General features: G+C 35.0%; 2 protein-coding genes across 4 annotated transcripts in view; one reads left to right on the forward strand and one right to left on the reverse strand.

Moving 5' to 3' along the window:
- LOC142343819 (uncharacterized) overlaps positions 1–24,247 on the reverse strand; it is a 275,679-nt gene that overhangs the window by 220,402 nt on the left and 31,030 nt on the right. The gene's annotated exons all lie outside the window — the stretch shown is intronic.
- LOC142343854 (glutamine--fructose-6-phosphate aminotransferase [isomerizing] 2-like) overlaps positions 1–24,247 on the forward strand; it is a 404,375-nt gene that overhangs the window by 21,027 nt on the left and 359,101 nt on the right. The gene's annotated exons all lie outside the window — the stretch shown is intronic.

Below are 24,247 nucleotides of genomic sequence, written 5' to 3' on the forward strand. Positions count from 1 at the left end.
GAGTAGCAGCAGAAAAGCAGGAAGATAGCACAGGTGACGGGAAGCATATAAAGTTTGTACATCTCGAATGTGGATAAAGTCAAAAACTTAATCTCTAGGGCTTTCTGCGAAATGACAGCTTATTCAGTCCAATGTACCAGGTTCAAGTTCAGTTTCGGGTGGCACAAATCCACTTAGACTGATTAGACTCTCCTCAAATGTCCCGTCTTGCTCCTCTGTCCGGGGAAGTGGAAATATACTTGCAGAATAAACCAGACCAGTTGTATACAAAGGTGACCTGGACTTCAATGGGTGTTGTGTTTGGGCAACAATATATCCCTGTTTTTGTATATACTCATATCTCCTACAACAGTAAGCACTTATGTATTACATCTAGAGGGAAAAAAGGGGGCAACAGGAACCTGCCCAAGCTTAGGTCCCAGTCGGAAGCAAGTATGTCCAGACGATCCCAGACGGAAAATGTCTATGCCCAGACCGTTCTAGTAGAAAATTTTTTAGGTCCATACTTTTGTGCGTTTGTCAGATTTTCATGCGTTCATGTCCAGGCTTTTGAGCTTTCACCACAAATCCCAGCGTTTACTGAATTTTTTTGCAATGATGTCAAGACTCTTATGCGTTCACCAAAATTGTGTACGTCTGACGTTCAAGTCCAGAGATTGAATTTTCTTTGCTTGTTTCCTTTTCATTATTTTTTTAAAAATGAAACTTCATCGGGTCGAGCAGGTTTTATTAATTGAAATTAACTTGGCATGGAGTATTCTCAGGCATGTGAAATTGATTTTGCTTTTGAAAAACAGTCGATTTTAACAGGGTCAGGGATTGTTTTTCAATTTAAGCTAAAATTGATATAAAACATTGCTAGTGTATGTGGAGTCTGAGAAACCACGATTTCGCGTACCAGCTTTTCTAGGAAAACAAAGTATCGGTAAATTCCGAAACAGCAATATGTTATCTTGTAGCTGGTCTAAAAACATAAATAGCAGTCTTTTAGGACATTCAGCACATGTGCTGTCTTAAAATGAAATTTGTATAATTCAATCGGTTTAACGAGCTATTCAAATTGATCAAAACAATGTAAGCAAGTTCTTCTGTGAAAGTGAAGTCCGAAACGTCCTTTTTTTGCTGATTTAGGAGACAAATTAGGTATCTGTAACTGACTTTAGCAAGTACTCCTCCTGTCACATTTTGAGTGAAAACATGTTTTAATCAAATATGTCACAGAATCGACCTAGTTGAGCTAAACGCGGTACAGAAAACTTCTAATGTTAGTGCAGTCTGGGAGAACAAATGTTTCTTAGTCCTCTATTTCAAAGAAAAAAAATAAAAAAATTGAATTGAAATTTTCGACGTTTTTGACTATATACTTTCTGTGAAATATTAGATTTTCATCGGGTCAAGGAATGATTCAAACGTAACAAACGTTTTGTGGAGTTTTCCCTTTGTATGTTAAATTTTCAACCAAAAAAATTTCAGTAAGTTGCCCCTTTAATAAAACTATTTTGTACATTGTACCGAAAACAATTATAAGTATTACTTGTCTAGATAAATGTTCGTAGTTTGGACGTATGCTTGCAAAGATAGCAAAAAATTTTTTAAAACAAGCATAATTTCAACGATTCAAGGAGTTTTTTGAAGTGAAAAATACGTAGTTTCAAGTTTACCCCGTGTATGGCGAAATGAAATCAAAAACAACTTCAGTAGAGCTTGTCTAGAAAACGTTACTGTTTTAGATGTACTTTTGCAAATATAGAGGACAAAATATTTTGAAAACAGTGACTTTCAACCGGCTCAAGGAGTTGTTCGAATCAAACCAGATTTTTTTACGCAGTTATCGCACTGCATGTAGACCCTAGAAAAAAACAAAATATTTTAGTATAGATTAAAAGAAAAAAATTTTACTGCAGATGGCTAAAATTACAACTGATTTCTTGAAAACTTTGATCTCATCAGGATAGTTAGTCATTGTAGAAGAGTAGACTCGCTAATTTTTGATCGTTATTTTGCTTCCAAATATTTTGCTTTGTCCTTAGGTCTTTATTAGAATGTAGTTGTTTTTTTGACGTTCTTTTCTGTTTTTAATTTATTTGTTTGCCTCAAAGCAACACATTCTCATGCTCATCATGCTGCCTACTATGTGAATTTTAAAAAAACATTTTTTTTTCTAAATTAGATTACTTCAATTTTGTTGAGAAATAGATCAAGGAAGGCCACTTTATTCAGGTCGAAATTCTAGAGTTCTGTTTCTCAAAAAAAAGGCTCAGTTAAATTGCATCACTCATTTATATTTTTCAAATAATTTCTGGGACATAAGAAGAAAGTTTGTTTGCATCAACAAACGGGATGAGAGCCATTTACTGTAAGTTAATCTCGAAAACGGATGATATACACTATGATCTTGTACAAATGGAGCATACGCCTGATTTGGGTGATTACTTACACAGTGAGTCGATAAAAAGTGCCACTAAAGTTATCAGAAGAACTGAATGGTGACATTGTGATGCAGTTGTTTTTCGAAAACAAAGAGAGTACTCTATGAAAACATTGCAAACTGTCAAGCAGAGTGTTCAATCAGGAGGGTGTAACAGAAATGCCTTGAGCACCTTTGATGATAAATGTTAAAATTTAAATGATGGTGTTCATTCGTATGCATATGGTCACTATAAAACTGGTTGCGGAAAAAAGGGCCTGGAAAAAACTCTAAAGGTTTATTTTGAGATGTCTGAATGTGAAATCATCGGAATAATAACTGAACAGCTCGATTTTAATTTTGAAGAAACTTCTCATCTTCACCTGATCCTGGCTTCCAGCAAACTTCTCAAATTGAGTTCCATGATGATGAAATAAATGATTTTGATGCATCTCCCTAGAAAAAGCCGTTCTCAAGATGTCTATATATCGATTTTGAAACACAGGAAGTACTTCCTGCAGAAGGGCAACTCCTGTACAGCAAGCGCCCAACTCCACCTGGTTTGGAGTCTCTTGAAGTATTGCCAAGGATATACACCAACCTGCTTCTTCTCCCCACAGGAGCTCTTTTTGACAACAAAAATTCTACCACTGGAGTAGATCGGTTCAATACTCTATCCAGATTTTTCCTGCAATATCCAGATGCCCTGACAAAACAAATGGACGTATGGAGAAGATGCTGATGGAAAAGCAGTTTTAAACGTGTCCATTATAAAAACTTAGCAGTGACTTAAAACACATTGTTGTGTCTTTAGGTTTCATTTAGATGTTTGTTGTTATTATTATAGTGTTTGTCCATACTTGACATTGCTCTATTAATTGATCTTTAGACATTTTTACATTTTTACAAATAGAAAAAAAAAGAGTTCCAAGTTTCCGTTAAAATATGATTGTTTTAGTTTTTGCTTCCTCTGAGTCACGAAATAACTGACATGAAATGTCATCCACGGTGTTTGAGTAAATTCTCCCAATAAACAGTGTAGGAATTGAAACTGCCTATTCCAAAATAGATTGAACGTAAATATTTTAAATATTCAGGCAACAATCCTAACATACATGAAATAACTGCCAAGAGCTTTTTATCCGCGTGCATATCGAACACATTTGGGGAAAGATCCACAAAGTGGGTCAGGTTGTATTGGTTTCTCACTACTTATATATTCCGAGATTAAGGATTATACTATGATTAACCAGGTCAAGCATTGAGGGAGGGATGTTGTCCTGGATCTTTAAAAAATGGACGAGATGGACACAAAACACAAAAAAGCGTAGTCTCTTAAAACACAAAGTCTACACACCGCAGTCTCTTAAGAATGACATCAAGCGTATGACAAACTGCAGAGGATGAAACGAAACCACTTTCTGATTTGTACATATATAAGTGTTCTTATTAAAAAAGTATTATAAGGCCGTCGTGGTGGGTGGGGACAAAATTAAAATATACAGGTCCCATATCAACCATAACAGAAACATCAAACTGCGCCTCTGTCTTTCTCATAAAGACTGATTTATAAATATCACTCAGATTTTAATTAATGGAAATGACAAAAATGGCCCCCCACAGTTTTTCTGATTTATGAACAAAATCTATTTGAGTTATAAACGGTATTGGACTCAAGCCATAAAACAGAATTTGACTCGACTCTATTTAGGACCTGAATCTAGGCCTTGTCCTCATCTCCCCTGATCTTATTGAAGATTTTTTTAAAAGTTTTTTTGTTAATTCCAGGCACCGCGGACACGGACTGGAGTTTATTTTCCTGTTCAATTTCGTTTGCAAAATATGGTCCTAACACCTGGGTGACGCATTGGTGAATAGAGGAGCTAGCAATTAGAGCCAAACAGGCGCAGAGCCGAACCATATAAAATTAGAATCAGAGCCGAATGCTTAAATTTGATATGCGAAATTTGGCCGACAATTTTATCATAAAAAAATCGCCTCTAAAGTATTGAGTTTAAGATCAACCAGTCAGAGCAAGGGAAATTGTAGGCTTAAAATTTCATTTTATGGCATTCTGCTTCGCGACCGTTCGGCGTCCGCCATGAATGGCACCAGCGTTTGAAACAAAATTGGATAACACCGCAATTCACCCTATGCAGGCACGGGATCTTTTCAACAATTGCCCCCCCTTTTGCAAAAGGGCGGGGGGCTATTCTTGAATAGAATATAAGCGAGCGATTTATTAGCCAATCAGAGACGACTAATAACTTTCCGTGTATGCTCATACTGTGTTAAACTGGATAGAATAAAATGCGCCATGCTAGGACAATTAGCCGAATTGGAATACAAAGCAAAAAGAATTTCCGACTGGCGGGTCGGTGGGCGCCATTCGCGCGCGTCCCGGCGTCGCGGCGATAACCGACCCGCGGTTTCCGGATTAAATCCCACAGCGCCTGAGAGGCATGGCCGTGAATAGCAGTCCGCAATTGCGCTTAAACTATTATTCGGCTATCTAAACTGTAGGCCAACTAATATTGTGGTAAAGTATAGCACAAAAGGGGTGGCGATTCTCTACTAGGTACCAAGGGGGGGGGCAACTGTTGAAAAGATCCGTTAATAGTAATATTTTATATATATATATATATATATATATATATATATATATATATATAATGTAATATTTTATCACAACTTACTTATGGGTTTCCATTATATCAGGATAACTAAATTTTACTACTAGATGATATCGGAAATGTATTTGTTTGGCATTTTTAATGTACCAAAGTTACCGCCTAAATCAGCGAATAGATATACTAAAGTATTGGTTGAATCGTTTGTTCTATTGTAAAATTCAGTATCACATCACATTGTGACTGGTACTTTGTATTTAAAATACTATTTATCGAAACAAAAACAGCTTTCTTTTTGTGAGTACGTTAATTTTGCTCCTTTATGGTTCTCTTAAAGGTCTAAATGATCTTTTAAAAGATGAATAACTTGAATGTTAGGATGAATAACTTGATATACAGTTTGAACTTGGATTGGACTCATTTTTTGAATTCTATTTTAAGCAGATAAATCAGGGCATAATACGCAGGGATCTTAATATTATTATAATTTGCATCATCTATAATTATTATGTGTTTTAAAAACAATACATTATATTCCTTCATCTTTATCTACTTCACTTTGTTAAAGTTGAAGTCATCTCCTGTTCTCCTGTTCTTTGATTCATTTTATGTAACTTTTAAAGTTTCTTTGATTGTATGGGAAGAATTTTTTTCTTATTGAAAAGAATATCGTTATTTGATGTTCTTCGGTTATTTTTAACTGTTGGAAACATGTAAGCTAAAATACCTTATATTAAACAACATTATTCATCAGAATTCTTAACATCATTATTATATATCGAATTGAATTGTAATTCTCAATAAGTACACCTAACAGAATTATAATATGAAATATGGAGTGTTCATGATATTTGTCTTTGTATCGTAAAACCAGATTAGATTTTCCAGTTTATTTAAATTTAAATTTAGACAGCCAAGCGAGCACTTGAGGTGTAGTTGATGCCCAATTATGAATTCCGTTTCTGTTTCCGTATGTTATACTTCTTATGATATTCAAATTTTCATTGGGGTTTGATTAATTGAATTTGTACTACCAAGAACAGTTCAAAAATTATGTATATAGTTTTTATCACTCTTAAATATTTCACGTATTTGTATAGCTGAGCTTTTAAAACTAGTCGTAGCGTTGGTTAAACTTTTAAAGCAAACACTTTTAGTTTACTCTTCAAGTTTTGATTGTCTTGTCTTTTACATTATCCTTATGCAAATTACTATGGTAGTTTTTTCTTTGAGGGTTTTTTGATTATTTGTAAGCTATCGGTTACAAACTTGACAGCTTTTGATGGTTAATTTTTATGAAAAATTTATCAAGTGATTTTCAAATCAACTTTCGTTATATGTATAATTTCAAGCGTAATTTTATTTAAAAAATAATAAAACAAGATTAATTAAAATTGTGCGGACAATTCGGCATACAATTGAATAATTTTGGTTTTATAAAGTAAAAGTTTTGAAATTTTTTATGAAAAAAATTCTGAAATTTTTTGCAAAATATATGATGTTTTTTGTTAAAAAAATTATGAAATGTTTTAGTGAAATAATGTGATTTTAACGGTTAAATTTATCGTTATGAATATTTTTAAATATAGGATTGAAATTAACATATAGATCAAAAAGATTATAAAATTGTAAAGTTAGACTGATTTTTTGTCCAAGTTAATTTATGCAAATTGGTTTTACGTGTTATTTACACGGACTTTTTGTTACACTACAAATCTGGGATACTTTCATTCGAGTCAGTGAGGATAAAAACCCAAAGAACCCTTCTGATATTGGTTGAGTACCAGCTTAACTCTGATTGCACTAAATTGATACTAAATGATACGAGAGATGTTCGATTGCACTAAATATTGCACTAAATGATACAAGAGATGTTCGATTTGAGTTTTTATGGATATGTTGTAGTTGACAAAAGTTGTTGTTCATAACGTTTCTTTCATTGTATCTCCAATATAATTTACTGCTGTGAGTAATTATAAATATAAGATTTCAGCGGAGAAATAAAAAACAAAAATTATAATTTTTGTGGTTTTTTTGGCTCTTTGGAATTTTTCTTTACCGTTAAAACTGTGTTCAAAGCTAATGTTTTGGTTGTTATGAATTTTTTATAAAACTGAAAATTTTGTTTTGAAGGGTTTTTTATATATATTTCGTTTAGTGCTGCAATCCTATATTTACAATTACATAAATTATTATTTCAGCAATTTCTTCGTTAACTGAAAATATTTTTTTTACTGTACCTTGCATGCCGGACGTCTTTGCGACAATGTTTGGATCTGAATTGAAAGTTTTTAAACCCAAACATCAAATTTTTGAGTACCGATCTTAATCAATTTTTTAGGCAAAACTTGGCAAGCGCAAAAATCATGTATGTAAAATTGTTTTCTCTGCGCCATTTTCAATTATTTTATTGATCACTAAATCTGATTTTCATTTAATCTCTTAATCAATTAGGGTTCTTTTTGAAACATAGAGTCAGCCTTCGATAATGCCTCACATGCTCAGCAATTAATTTCATATTTTACAGCAACGTTAATGGTATTCCATGACACCTTTCAAATTGAATAATAAAAAGTGTTTTATGAAAAATTTAAAAAAGACTTTTGCAGAAACTGCAAACGTTTAGAACAACACTTACAGCATCATACATTTTTTAGAGCTGATATGTTTTGCGCTTAGCTTTTTTATATTATAAATGGCAATTTTTATAAACAAAAATATGCATAGAGAAGTTAATGTCCAATTTTACAAACAACATTCAAAGTTCAATCTTGCTTGAATGATTCAAACTTCTCTAACTTTTCCATAAAAACTCAGACACGAAAAATATCTAAATTTGAAAAAATGAAAGAAAAGTTTTACAGTTAAAACTTTGTAATTATTGTAACAAAAATTTGAAGCCAATTATTGTTGTGAAAATTTTTCTTTGTGTCTTTGAGCGTTGATAAACATTCAAAAGAAAAGTCTCGATGAAATATTGATGAAAACTTCTTCGTTGTTTTAATTGATATGGTGATATAGAAATCAATAAGGAATTTTAATGAGAAAAATTTTGCAAAACAATTTTTGAAAATTTTTGATTTCGATAACGATTGAGACAGAAGCCGCTTTTTGACGTCTCTTTGAGGGAAAGAAAAATAAATTGAAAACTAAAAATTTCAAGCTAACTGATAATCGCATTCTTCTAATTTTTGCATTGCTGAAGTTCTGTCGAAAATTTCACCAATTATTTTTTCAAAAACTGAAAGCAAAATCACTTTTACTTTACATCTCAATAATTTCTGCTCAAGCGGAATTCTCACTGGAAGTAACAAATAAACATTCAGGTATGTTTTTTGTGAGCCAAATGAAAACCCACTGGTTATTTTAATGTAGCATATTCTGAATAGTCGTTTTCCAATTCTTTTTCAAGTTTTTTTGCAGATAATTGAATTAGTTTTATTAGCCTTTTAGAGGTGTTGGACACCTAATTTTGTGCAGGCACAATCAAGGATGGAAAATTTGCTGGAAAGCAATGGTCAGCAGAAAGCAGAAAAAAATTGTATGATTACCGTTTGAAATGCGGCAAAAATTCTTTTCGGCTGTTCACGGCAAGTACACTTCATGCCCAACTATAGACCCAAGAAGGACGCTTGTTAATGTCCGTTCGCACATGATGTTCTGACCCGTGCTCAACTGAATTTTCGACATAACTGTCAACCAATTGAAGAGATAATCAGAAAGAGAACTTTGAGAATTAAAAAACCGTTACACAAACTACTAAATGAATAACACAATGCCGTGCCCCATTACAGCGCTCACGAGATCTCACATTATTAATAAGACTACGGGAGAAAAAATGAACAACAAGATAAGCGAAAACAAACATTTTTTACGACAAAAATTCAACATCTAAACCTAAAAGCACCTAGTAACAACGTCCAAACACAATCAGAAGAAAACTTAACTACACAGATTTTTTTCCCGTTACTGGAAATCAGATGGGACTTTATATTACTGAGATTAGAAAACAAATTGACAAAAGCATCAATAAAGTGGCAAAATTCAAAAATCAACCAATATTTTTTAAAATAAATATTAACAAACGTCTGAAAAACCAAAAGTTTTAACAAATAAAATCCTTGATAAATTTAACAAAAACACTAAAGTCTGAAACGGACTAAAGGTGAAGAAAAATTTAAACAAATGCTAACAATTTGCGAACACACAAACTATTGAAGCCCTTAAAACTTTTCGCTGCTATCTGAATAATGGTTCTTTAATTCAAATGTTAATTAAACTACTTCAGTTAGTTGAGCCTGACCTGAAAATCATAGGGGTCTGTTATTACGCGAATGAGCCTAAAGAGGAGAAAAAAAACAGATATTGACCACTAAACCATTTTTATGGAAACAAATATTGTTCAAGAAATAAAACATCAGTTACAACGCAATATCAACAGCCGCTTTATTTTTTTAACTACAATGAAGTGGATGGGGCCTCTCAATTAGAAAGAAGTTAGAAATTATAACAACAAAACCTAAAAAGCTTAATAAACCGTTTGAAAGAAAATAATATCACGAACTTTAAGGCTATTTGATGTAAACATACTGCATTGAGTACGTTCACTTGTTCACTCAGTTAGGGTTTTATGAGATATCTCAGCTTTTTACGACTACATAAAGAATACAAAACATGACAAGAACTTCAAAATGACAAAAAATTGAGACAAAAGTGTCGAAACCATTAAAAATTGAGTTTTTCATTTCAAACTTTTCATTTTCAATAAATTTTTCATCAACAATGGAAATTTTTTGTAACAACCTAAATTCAAAAAACCAACAAATATGAACAAATATATCAAAACCAAGAAACATATGAGGAAACCAGTAGTATCAAAGCCATTAAATTAAATTCAGTAGCTTTCAACGGTAATCAATTAAGAATAAGACATAATAATTTACGCTTCGATAAGAAGGCAATAATTTTTGTGATTCTTAAATCACCAATTAGTCATCACAATAATTCGTATGACACTGAAAACAATAAAAATACAGGCAAAAATGAGAAAATCAGTAGAAAGTTGCAAGAAGACAGTGTGGATGCCAGTAAAATCATACGTTTCTCTGCAAACTTTATCTATGTTCTAGTGAAAGTCTTTTCTATTCCAAAGGGTACTGGTAACAAATGGATAATGAAATAAGATTTGCAAAGAATTCAAAATTATTAAAAAAAAACCAAAAATTAAAAAGAATTAGGTAAAATCGTGGCATCCAAGTCAAAAAGACAATAGTTAGAACATAGAAGCGCTGACCCAGATTCATTTTGGTTGCAATAGAGACGAAGGGGTCCTGCTAATAGTGAGATTGACTTACGTTTCACAGAAACAAGTTTAAGATCGGTTAATTATCAAGAAAAAATTTTTCGAAAAATTATTTTTAAAGTCTTAACAGCCGTTAGCTGTCCACTCAAATTACTACATAGGTTCGCTTTCTGATCTTCAAGAATCGTATTACATTTTTAGTAATCGAGTCTATGACATAGGGCTGAAAAGTTTTAATAAAATCTCAAAATGAAAATCAAAATTTTAATGAAAATTACGAAAAATCAGAGTCGGAGCTATAAAAAAATGAGCGACTCCTCAAAAATATTTGTTTTTTCATTGAACATCAAGTGACTGTAAATCAGGTTTGTAAGGAACAGAACCTGGATTTTGAAAGTTTGTTAGTCTCTAAGTGACTTTACAAGAAATAAAAAAAATATGAAACACATATTTATACATAAATTTATATATCTATATATATATATATATATATATATATATATATATATATATACCATAGTCCCAATTACGTCGTGTTTATGGAAGCGGGGGAGGGGGGGGGGGGTTTGAGAGGTATATACGTTGATGATCACCATAGGTGATAAAGCGGGAAAACCGTATCTATTCTTTTCTTAAAGGGCACAAAATTATTCAGCCGAATATCCACACCGAGATGGGCGAGTATCTAAATTTCGACCCGGACACAACCATTGCTGATATGTCAAAAGCAGACTTATTTTTGGAAGACTTGATGTTCCTTTGGAGAGCTCAAATTCTGGATGAGTGGACTGGCTTAACTGATGAGCAGGAGACGACTGCGGTCATCGTCTATCTGAGCATGAAAGCCGGTGTAACTGAAACAGCGCCTGAGCTATATGCAAAGCTGGCCATTGTAAGTAACGTGTCTTTAAATCTCTTCTGTTCAGTAAAAACACAAAACTGTTCAGAGTAAGCACCCAGTATATTTCAGTACTGAACCACTGTATAACCTGTATAACCCCGACTATTTATAACCGCTTATTTTTGACTGTACATTCTATGAACATTTCGATTTATAGACTGTTCAGACCATTTTTCATAGATAAATATTTACACTGATTTCCGACTAATTTTACTCTGTTCATTTTATATGAAGTCGAGTAGTTACTATAAAAACAGAAAAAATTGGTCGGAATATTTTATTTCACTTAGTTTGCTGAGTCCAGTTGTCAGATTTACACGGTTGCGTGTAAAAGTGTCAGTGAAATGAAAAACGTGGGAATGGGAGCTTGAAGGATGTAATATTAGACTAAATCAACTCAATTAGGCACAAAACTGAACCGTTCGCCTCCTTAGAAAATACTATACAGGACAGGAAACCTTCAAAAATTTAATTTCTTGCATCTTTAAAATTTTACGATTTTGGTTTATATCAACTCAGCAGTGTTTCATATTACTGCTCAATGATATTTTAATCCTAGTAAACAATTACCAATTTTTAAACATTTTTTAACGTATTATATCATAATTATCCGCTGTCAGTTCCCGAATTCTAAGGAAAAATTGAAAAAAAATGACCGTCAATTAGGAATGAGGAAAAAATGAATTTTTAAGAGCTTGTTTAACTAATTTCCCTGAAGAGAGAGATATTAGAGGCATTTGATTACCTCAAAAAGTCCAGTTGATTTTCAAGGACCCCTCTTAAGTGTTTTAAAGGGTATTTGCCTAGATTCTAACAATTTAAAATTTTAAGCTATTTTAATTTATAATTTTTAGCTACTTTCTACAAAATTCCCTTTAACTAATATCCGACACCACAAAAATTTAATTGCTAGTCATTACAGTCAACCTCCGGTCTCTCAAGTTTTTACCACTTTCATCCTTTTCAAGTCAGTTCTGCAGGAAATTGTTATGACTTATTGGACGGCATGTGTCTTAGTTCATACAAAAAATGGAAGTGAGGATGAAAATTAACAACACAATTTTATCGCACTTGAAGAATGATCGAACTCCAATAGGAAGACGACAGGTTGAAGGACTTCGTGGTGGCTCTTCCGACATCCATGACGAAACAACCATGATTTTTCGTTTTTGAAATGCTCACTTTCACAACTTTGATGTTAATAGGAGATTGCAGTTGAGATTTTTGAAACCAGTTAACGCTCCTTTCCCGCACCCCGCAGCTTAGAAAGCAAACACTTTGCGTGCCATCATAGACATTTAATAATTTTTTTTTATGTCAGCTAGATATGATCATAGTAATGTCCCAAGTTAAAATTATGATAACATATTTATCAGGTGCTCATAAAAAACGCTGAATGAGGGGTGAAAATAGAACAGATTCAGATCTTCACGTAAAATATTGCTATGTACTACGGTACCAAAAAGCTACATACACCTTAATTTTTTTCATAAAGCATTACAAAATTACTAGCGTTAGATAAAAAACATTTTCAGCTTAATTTTGTTCTTTATTAACGCGTCATTACACCATTAGCTTTTTTAACGTCTAGCCGAAGGTTTGTATGTTTTTCAATTCTTACAGTTGTAAGGGAGAATTTGAACCAAAATCAAGCAATCTGTTTTGACCAGCAATGGCAGGTTCCTCGCGACATCTTTGACAATTTCGTTCAAATTTTCCGACACTTCTTGTAAAATGCTTAAAAAACGCTCTGTTTTTGTAATTGCTGTTTCAGAATTGCCCATATATTTTCGATAGGACTCAGCTTTTGACTCTATGCCGGCGATTCTAGTACCATCCACTGCTTTTCATGGAAGCTACTACCAACGATCCTTAGTTTATGCGATGTTGCATTATCTTGATGAAAAATAAGTTCCTGAAAATGCATTTTTTCTTCGTAACTTTTAAAAATTTCTAAATAGCCGTAAGTAGCCAAAATATATGTAATACCTTGTCTGATTTCAAAGTTTTCGTGTTTAGCTTTTCAAGAAGTCTCGTACCATTTCTTCAAAAAGCTCGAACAATTCCTTCGCTAACCTAGCTTCATCAGTAAAAACAACATTCTACCAGAAGGTCTTCTTGAGCAATTTGATACTTTACTTTGATCGATTTTTTTTTCGATTGACTCGTTTTTTCGTGCGAAATGACTTTTTTCGGCATTTCTAAAAAGAACACCATTTTTTAGAAGCCTTATTTTAGCTCTTGAAATTGCATGGTAGCAAGAGTGCGTTCCAGTGAGGTTTTGAGATCCTTTAAGACATCGTTACCTGACTTTTTTCGGATTTCTTTGACAATTTTGGGGGTCTTATTCTCGATTTTTTTTACCTCGAAATGGTTTTTGTCAGGTAACGTTTGAATGCATACTGTGCACTGGTTTTTGATCTCAAGTGAGTTGTTTTTGTATTCCCGTCCATGAAAATCCGACATCTCGTAGCGTAACAACTTGACAAGCAAAGAAAAAACAAAGCTGTTTTACCATCTTTTCTGTTTAAGTGGAGAAAATGAGAATGAAATATTTCTTAAAACATCTAAATTTCACACCTTTTGCAAGCGCCTTAGTGGAAATCATATGATCTGATCTTCATCTAAGTTAATTTTATCATTCTTGCTTTGCTAACTAATCGAGCTGATTTCAAGTATGATCAAATTTCAGGCTCTATTCGCCGCAATCTCTACAATTCTCAATCTGTATCTGGTATGCTGTTTCTTGATGTCTTCAGACCTTCGAGAACTCAAAAACTATCCAATTTTCCTTCTGTCCCTGATCGACTCTCTCGTAACTGGACCGGGCTACGGGTGGCAATTTATAACCAAACAGTTTGTTGTTTACCACCCATCTAACTTTCCAGGTATGTTTTTTACACAAGCTCCAAAATTTTACAGCAACATGCGGTCAGTTTGAATCCATTTTGGTTTAGTTGCATGCCAAACTTAGTTATGGTTCGGTTCAACGAATACGCTTTTGGAATCTGCTCGGCTTTGCTGGCCTATGAAAGATACGTTTGCGTTTGCAAAGTCACCCAAAAAACTACCCTTCTTTCCGGCAAACGAAGGAGAAAATTGTATTTTTTAGCGACGTTTTTGATCATAAGTATAACTATAGCAGATTCTGTATTCAGTTACCTTAAAAGCAACTGGAATTGTTTCTACGCTTTCGATCAAACTGTCGGAATTACACCAGTCCGAGTTGTAATCATAAGCTTATGTCTGTTATTTGTCTATTCGTTAATACCGGCCACTTTCTGTTTGTACTATTATTATAATATTATTAGAGTTTTAGTAAACAGAAGCAAAAAAGTTGGTCGTAATTCGAATTTGATCACGTGCTTCGCCACAATTTGTTTTGTTTGGATATTCTGCCTGGTCATAAAATTAGTGCATCGAATTTCTACGTGGATAGTTTTGCACAAAGCCGATGAAATTATTGAACATCTGGATAATTCGTTTATAAAAAATCACGGCTTTCAAGATGTAATGGTTCTTTTGGGTTCTGTAACTTCTATAATTGACCCTCTGCTAATTCTGGTGTGTCAAAAAGACTATCGCAAGCCGTTCATGGCTCAAATGGAGCGGTTCAAGAAGATGTACCTGAAAATTCGGGGTAGGCAAACTTAAGACTTTAAACAAAACGCGAACTGGACTTGAACTGAAACAAAAATCCCTTCTTTTCCATCTTTTGAAGGAATATTCTGCCCCATGAAAACGAACATATTTTTATTCCGCCAACTTTAAAACTGAGTTCTGCAATAAAGTTGACCCGGTGGCGGTCAAGCAAGCCGATAGGCAAGTAATTTTGAAAATGAGGTCAAGTAAGCCGAAAAATTTTGGGATACCCGTATTTTAAGTTGTCCCTGGCGGGCCACAGTGGATGAGAGGCATGGCCATGGACAGCGGTCCGCTGAGGCCCGTACCCACTAGATGTCTAAAAATTGACGTATTTTTGTTTCTTTGCACTATAATACTATGCGCACTATTGATTGTAACGGTTAACAATGTATCATTTCTGATAGATTACATAACTATTACATAACTTCCGTTCACCAGTTAACCCGCATAATTGAATCTAATACTTTTAGATGGACTGATCAATTGTTGTCAGGCAACTGTGGTATAGAGGCAAGGACAATAAGTCCAAGGCGACAGATTTTCTGTGTTCAAGAATGGCAGTTCTTGGTTATGGGGGGGGGGGGGGGGGGTGGGGTTAATTGATGTAAGAGTGGGGCTGTCCGGAGGTGCAAGATCTTTTATTGAATGAAAAAATTTACAATTACTATTTTGAATAAGAAAACAAAAAAGGACTTAGAACTGGACAGCACTGTGAAAAAAACTCTTCAGATAAATTAGTTTGTAAAATTTATTACATTTGTTGGATCTTTTCAACAATTGCCCCCCCCTTTGTTACCTAGTAGAGAATTGCCAACCCTTCTGTGCTATACTTTACCACAATATTACTTGGCCTACAGTTTAGATAGCCGAATATTAGTTTAAGCGCAATTGCGGACCGCTGTCCATGGCCATGCCTCTCAAGCGTTGTGGGATGTAATCCGGAAATTGCGGGTCGGTTATCGCGGCGAAACCGCGACGCTCGCGAAGCGCGCCCACCGACCCGCCAGTCGAAAATTCTTTTCGCTTTGTATTCCATTTCGGGTAGTTGCCAGACTATGGTGTATTTATTCTATTCAGTTTAACATAGTATGTGCATGCGTGGAAAGTTATTAATCGTCTCTGATTGGTTAATAAATAGCTCGCTTAAATTCTACTCAAGAATAGCCCCCCATTTGCAAAAGGGCGGCAACGTTTGAAAAGATCCAACCTGATTGCAATAGAACAAATGAAATCCTTGCTTATTATTTAATTAGAGATAACTTAATGCAGTTGTAGTATTGCTGCATACAAAACAAAACTCCTACATTTTAAGTGCTATCTGATCTTTTTGATACAGTCTTACTATATTGTCTTGTTGTATGCTGACATAGTGGATCAACCAATCAGAGTTTATCCAATTGATCGCAATTCATATACAGCAGCGAGGAATAGCAGCAAGCAAAAGCAAGCTCAGCTATGCTTGGCGGCTAAGAAATTAGCGATAAAACTTGAGCGGTGAGAGATAACAAAAAGGCGTTTGCCTTTATGCACTAAGAGTATGCACTATATTGGTTAAATCATGATTATAGCCAAGTAGTTGCTTCTTATACGCTATTTCAATGTCTACCTTATTTTCTGTTCTAAAATCCGATGAACTGAACTGTAATTAATTAACACCTTTTCCTTTTTTTGTTCCGGAAGAGCTGCAATTTTGCATTGTTTTCCTTTGATGAAAAACTTTTAATACTTTTCGTTCTATGGAAAACTCTGAACCCTTCTGATTTCGTAGAACTTTTGAGAACATCAATGATCCATAAAAGGAAAAATTCTAAGGTTCCATTTTTTTATCAACCAGTGACTGTTTTGGCGGGGACCTCACAAGTAGTATAATTTCTGTGGCCTCACAGTTGAAAATAATGAACAATACGACAAAACTTGGCACCACTTGACAACGTACATATTCTTTTGTTGGCACTTTACCGACAACTGTTTCCGCCAAACTGCTTCCACTATCAACTTTTTCCAACTTCTCATGCATTTTGTTTACTTTTCAAAAGAAGAGCACATTTTGAGTAGTAATTAGGAAAATTTTCAATCTGAGAGAATTAACATTTTTTCAATTGTTAACAAGCTCTAAGTGAAAATCTTTAGCATTAATTCTTGTGCAATTTTGATTTTGAGCGTATTTAGCACACTTGAAGTTGGTTTTGGAAACATGATCATTTCAGATGTAGTGGTACAAACGGTGAAAATAAATTGTTTTAGTATATTCAACTTCGATTGAACTCTGAAGGAAAAAGACCCTTCCAAAATTGAAACAATCTGATGGATCTTTTCAACAATTGCCCCCCCCCCCTTGCTACCTAGCAGAGAATCGCCACCCGTTCTGTGCTATACTTTACCACAAAATTACTTGGCCTACAGTTTAGATAGCCGAAATTCAGTTTGAGCGCAATTGCGGACCGCTGTTGGTGGCCATAACTCTCATGCACTGTGGGATGTAATCCGGATATCGCGGGTCAGGTATCGCGGCAAAGCCACGACGCTCGCAAAGCGAGCCCACCGACCCGCCAGTCAAAAATTCTTTTCGCTTTGTATTCCAGTTTGGCTAGTTGCCATACTATGGTGTATTTATTCTATTCAATTTAACCTAGTATGTGCATGCGTGGAAAGTTATTAATCGTCTCTGCTGCTCAATAAATAGCTCGCTTAAATTCTATTTAAGAATAGCCACCCCTTTTGCAAAAGGGGGCAATTGTTGAAAAGATCCCATTTGTTTACCTCCGATAGTTTAAATTTATTGAGAACGCATTTTGAGTTTAGCACGTTACCCAATTTTAGCGTCCAGTTCCTTCAGTCTCCTGATTGAGCCTAATTCTGTGTTTCACAGACTACAAGGAAGCGATTTTAAAATAAATTCAGAAATTTTCCTCCTAAAGTTAAGTGAAAAAGAAAATAAAATGTCACTGTAAATTTCATTAAAAAAACTACTAAATTCTGAAAAACTGAATTGAATGTAAATTGCATGCTTGTATGTACTAAGATATACGATTTGAGGAACGTGCGAAGAACTATGATTAAAACCAACTTAAACCAATTATAACGAAAGCTTCAGATTTTAAATAAGATTTCAACAACCTGCTGAAAACTTTAAACAATATGTTTGTATTCAAAATAAGCGAATATTGATATTATTTCATATCTAACAGACCCTATCTTATCCTATAATTTTTATGATCACGCTTTTCCAAGAAAAATAATGAAGAACACATATTAGTTTTTTAAAATCTGAGTGAAGTTTCATTCCTCCCTACTTTAGGGCAGACAAATCAAGGATAGAACGATACTTAAATTTTAATTTTGCTGAAAGAATCACAATTCTTTTCCCTTCCGTATTTTTGCTAAAGGTCTTTCAAGATGTGCTCTGAATTATTACAGCTGTTAGAGTTGGTTGGGACAAGGTTGCTGTGAACTGTTCATTTTCTTGATTGCTTTACTTAATAAAATGGAAGTAACTTTCTAACTTCTGTCATTCATATAACGAGAATTGGTATTACTGAACTAAAGATTGACATATATTGAAATAAAGTTACATAAGTTGCAAAGCGTAAAAGACTGGAAGGAAGGGAATTAATATGAAAAGAAGGCGTTGCTTGCGTCACCAATTGGAAACCTTTAGTCTATTTTAATTGATCTATCTTCTGTGCGACCGAGTCCCCCCACTGTTGACCTAGTCAAAAACCAGAAGACGACACCATTTAAACAAAATCGTGTACAGCCGAATGAGTGCTGCTTCCTTGAAAGCTTCACCACATTAGAATTTCATAGAACTGTTGATAAAGCTACAGAAAGAAAACTAAAGGTACCATCAAGATTGATGAAGGTTGACCCGAACTGGTCTGTGGCTGCGAGGGGGGCACATCTTCTTCTTCTCAGGAAGAAAGTTCTTGGGATTAGGTTCAAAACAGAACGGAACTTATGTCAAATTTACCTCAAATTTTTCTTCCCAATTTGTTGAATTATTTTACTTCAGATGAATTTTATGCAGGAGAATTCTCACTGTGCCTCTAAGTTGTAGAATTCTCTTGTGTGGCCCAAATTGTTTTCGGCAGTTACTATTTTTACTATTTGTCTGCCGGAATTGAGTTTCTGTACTGACAGCCTAAGTCACGCTTCAACAAGTGATGCCGTGAAATGGCATCACTTGTCATAACAAGGTTGAATTTAACAGAGCGCCTCTTGCCATGGTTTGTTGCGCTGCCGGGGAAATACAGAAGAAAATATGCACAATCATTCAGCTGAAACAGTCAAACAAGAAAGAAAGGTAACTACTCCTCAATTTGTGCACTGGAGCATTAAAAAAGACCAATAAAAATCGATAAGAGAAATTTATCCTGCTGCGTCTTTAAGTTCCTGTGCGGATTTGAACTTCTTCGAAAGAAGCAAGCGAACATGAAAGGTGACCACCATTTTCTTTTTGCAAATTAGAACTGACCAGTGATAGTCAGAGCAGATAAAATTCAAATCAACTATGGCGGTCGAATCAACAATAGTGCAAATCAACAATGGCGGCCAAATCAACAATAGTGCAAATCAACAATGGAGGCCAGAGCCGTAACAAAACGCACTTGAGACGTCTTCCGACCAAGGCTTCGGGAAAGTCATCAAGAGTCAAGATGAACAATGTTGGAATCAATGCAATCACAGTCAAATGCCACTTCATCAACAGCTTACAAACTTAAATCACAGTCAAATGCAATCACAGTCAAATGCAATCACAGTCAAATGCAATCACAGTCAAATGCAATCACAGTCAAATGCAATCACAGTCAAATGCAATCACAGTCAAATGCAATCACAGTCAAATGCAATCACAGTCAAATGCAATCACAGTCAAATGCAATCACAGTCAAATGCAATCACAGTCAAATGCAATCACAGTCAAATGCAATCACACTCAAATGCAATCACAGTCAAATGCAATCACAGTCAAATGCAATCACAGTCAAATGCAATCACAGTCAAATGCAATCGCAGTCAAATGCAATCACAGTCAAATGCAATCACAGTCAAAAGCAATCACAGTCAAATGCAATCACAGTCAAATGCAATCGCAGGCAAATGCAATCACAGTCAAAAGCAATCACAGTCAAATGCAATCGCAGTCAAATGCAATCACAGTCAAATGAAATCACAGTCAAATGCAATCACTGTCAAATGCAATCACAGTCAAATGCAATCACAGTCAAATGCAATCACAGTCAAATGCAATCACAGTCAAATGCAATCAGAGTCAAATGCAATCGCAGTCAAATGCAATCACAGTCAAATGCAATCACAGTAAAATGCAATCACAGACAAATGAAATCACAGTCAAATGCAATCACAGTCAAATGCAATCACAGTCAAATGCAATTGCAGTTAAATGCAATAACAGTCAAATGCAATCACAGTCAAATGCAATCACAGTCAAATGCAATCACAGTCAAATGCAATCACAGTCAAATGCAATCACAGTCAAATGCAATCACAGTCAAATGCAATCACAGTCAAATGCAATCGCAGTCAAATGCAATCACAGTCAAATGCACTCACAGTCAAATGCAATCACAGTCAAATGCAATCACAGTCAAATGCAATCACAGTCAAATGCAATCACAGTCAAATGCAATCACAGCCAAATGCAATCGCAGTCAAATGCAATCACAGTCAAATGCAATCGCAGTCAAATGCAATCACAGTCAAATGCAATCACAGTCAAATGTAATCACAGTCAAATGCAATCACAGTCAAATGCAATCACAGTCAAATGCAATCGCAGTCAAATGCAATCACAGTCAAATGCAATGACAGTAAAATGCAATCACAGTCAAATGAAATCACAGTCAAATGCAATCACAGTCAAATGCAATCACAGTCAAATGCAATTGCAGTTAAATGCAATAACAGTCAAATGCAATCACAGTCAAATGCAATCACAGTCAAATGCTATCACAGTCAAATGCAATCACAGACAAATGCAATCACAGTCAAATGCAATCACAGTCAAATGCAATCACAGTCAAATGCAATCACAGTCAAATGCAATCACAGTCAAATGCAATCGCAGTCAAATGCAATCACAGTCAAATGCAATCACAGTCAAATGCAATCACAGTCAACTGCAATCACTGTCAAATGCAATCACAGTCAAATGCAATCACAGTCAAATGCAATCACAGTCAAATGCAATCACAGTCAAATGCAATCACAGTCAAATGCAATCACAGTCAAATGCAATCACAGTCAATTGCAATCACAGTCAAATGCAATCGCAGTCAAATGCAATCACAGTCAAATGCAATCGCAGTCAAATGCAATCACAGTCAAATGCAATCACAGTCAAATGCAATCACAGTCAAATGCAATCACAGTCAAATGCAATCACAGTCAAATGCAATCGCAGTCAAATGCAATCACAGTCAAATGCAATCACAGTAAAATGCAATCACAGTCAAATGAAATCACAGTCAAATGCAATCACAGTCAAATGCAATCACAGTCAAATGCAATTGCAGTTAAATGCAATAACAGTCAAATGCAATCAAAGTCAAATGCAATCACAGTCAAATGCAATCACAGTCAAATGCAATCACAGTCAAATGCAATCACAGTCAAATGCAATCACAGTCAAATGCAATCACAGTCAAATGCAATCACAGTCAAATGCAATCACAGTCAAATGCAATCGCAGTCAAATGCAATCACAGTCAAATGCAATCACAGTCAAATGCAATCACAGTCAAATGCAATCACAGTCAATTGCAACCACAGTCAAATGCAATCACAGTCAAATGCAATCACAGTCAAATGCAATCAGAGTCAAATGCAATCGCAGTCAAATGCAATCACAGTCAAATGCAATCGCAGTCAAATGCAATCACAGTAAAATGCAATCACAGTCAAATGCAATCACAGTCAAATGCAATCGCAGTCAAATGCAATCACAGTCAAATGCAATCACAGTCAAATGCAATCACAGTCAAATGCAATCACAGTCAAATGCAATCACAGTCAAATGCAATCGCAGTCAAATGCAATCAAAGTCAAATGCAATCACAGTCAAATGCAATCCAAATCAAATGCAATCACAGTCAAAGGCAATCACAGTCAAATGCAACCGCACTCAAATGCAATCACAGTCAAATGCAATCACAGTCAAAAGCAATGACAGGCAAATGCAATCACAATCAAATGCAATCACAATCAAATGCAATCACACTCAAATGCAATCACAGTCAAATGCAATCGCAGTCAAATGCAATCACAGTCAAATGCAATCACTGTCAAATGCAATCGCAGTCAAATGCAATCACAGTCAAATGCAATCACAGTCAAATGCAATCACAGTCAAATGCAATCACAGTCAAATGCAATCACAGTCAGATGCAATCACAGTCAACTGCAATCACAGTCAAATGCAATCACAGTCAAATGCAATCACAGTCAAATGCAATTGCAGTCAAATGCAATCACAGTCAAATGCAATCACAGTCAAATGCAATCACAGTCAAATGCAATCACAGTCAAATGCAATCGCAGTCAAATGCAATCGCAGTCAAATGCAATCACAGTCAAATGCAATCACAGTCAAATGCAATCACAGTCAAATGCAATCACAGTCAAATGCAATCACAGTCAAATGCAATCACAGTCAAATGCAATCACAGTCAAATGCAATCACAGTCAAATGCAATCACAGTCAAATTCAATCGCAGTCAAATGCAATCACAGTCAAATGCAATCACAGTCAAATGCAATCGCAGTCAAATGCAATCACAGTCAAATGAAATCACAGTCAAATGCAATCACTGTCAAATGCAATCACAGTCAAATGCAATCACAGTCAAATGCAATCACAGTCAAATGCAATCACAGTCAAATGCAATCAGAGTCAAATGCAATCGCAGTCAAATGCAATCACAGTCAAATGCAATCACAGTCAAATGCAATCACAGTCAAATGCAATCACAGTCAAATGCAATCACAGTCAAATGCAATCACAGTTAAATGCAATCACATTCAAATGCAATCACAGTCAAATGCAATCACAGTCAATTGCAATCGCAGTCAAATGCAATCACATTCAAATGCAATCACAGTCAAATGCAATCACAGTCAGATGCAATCACAGTCAAATGCAATCACAGTCAAATGCAATCACAGTAAAATGCAATCGCAGTCAAATGCAATCACAGTCAAATGCAATCACAGTCAAATGCATTCACTGTCGAATGCAATCACAGTCAAATGCAATCACAGTCAAACGCAATCGCAGTCAAATGCAATCACAATCAAATGCAATCACAGTCAAATGCAATCGCAGTCAAATGCAATCGCAGTCAAATGCAATCACAGTCAAATGCAATCACAGTCAAATGCAATCACAGTCAAATGCAATCACAGTCAAATGCAATCACAGTCAAATTCAATCACAGTAAAATCCAATCACAGTCAAATGCAATCACAGTCAATTGCAATCACAGTCAAATGCAATCACAGTCAAATGCAATCGCAGTCAATGCAATCAAAGTCAAATGCAATCACAGTCAAATGCAATCACAGTCAAATGTAATCACAGTCAAATGCAATCACAGTCAAATGCAACCGCAGTCAAATGCAATCACAGTCAAATGCAATCACAGTCAAATGCAATCACAGTCAAATGCAATCATAGTTAAATGCAATCACAGTCAAAAACAATCACAGTCAAATGCGATCACAGTCAAAAGCAATCACAGTCAAATGCAATCACATTCAAATGCAATCACAGTCAAATGCAATCACAGTCAAATGCAATCACAGTCAAATGCAATCAAAGTCAAATGCAATCACAGTCAAATGCAATCACAGTCAAATGCAATCACAGTCAAATGCAATCACAGTCAAATGCAACCGCAGTCAAATGCAATCACAGTCAAATGCAATCATAGTCAAATGCAATCACAGTCAAATGCAATCGCAGTCAAATGTAATCACAGTCAAGTGCAATCACAGTCAAATGCAATCACAGTCAAATGCAATCACAGTCAAATGCAATCACAGTCAAATGCAATCACAGTCAAATGCAATTACAGTCAAAAGCAATCACAGTCAAATGCAATCACAGTCAAATGCAATCACAGTCAAATACAATCACAGTCAAATGCAATCACAGACAAATGCAATCACAGTCAAATGCAATCACAGTCAAATGCAATCACAATCAAATGAAATCACAGTCAAATGCAACCACAGTCAAATGCAATCGCAGTCAAATGCAATCTCAATCAAATTCAATCACAGTCAAATGCAATCACAATTAAATGCAATCACAGTCAAATGCAACCACAGTCAAATGCAAT

Source organism: Convolutriloba macropyga, chromosome 1 (genome assembly GCF_964194025.1).
Source record: "Convolutriloba macropyga chromosome 1, txConMacr16.3, whole genome shotgun sequence".
Classification (NCBI taxonomy): Eukaryota; Metazoa; Xenacoelomorpha; order Acoela; family Convolutidae; genus Convolutriloba; species Convolutriloba macropyga.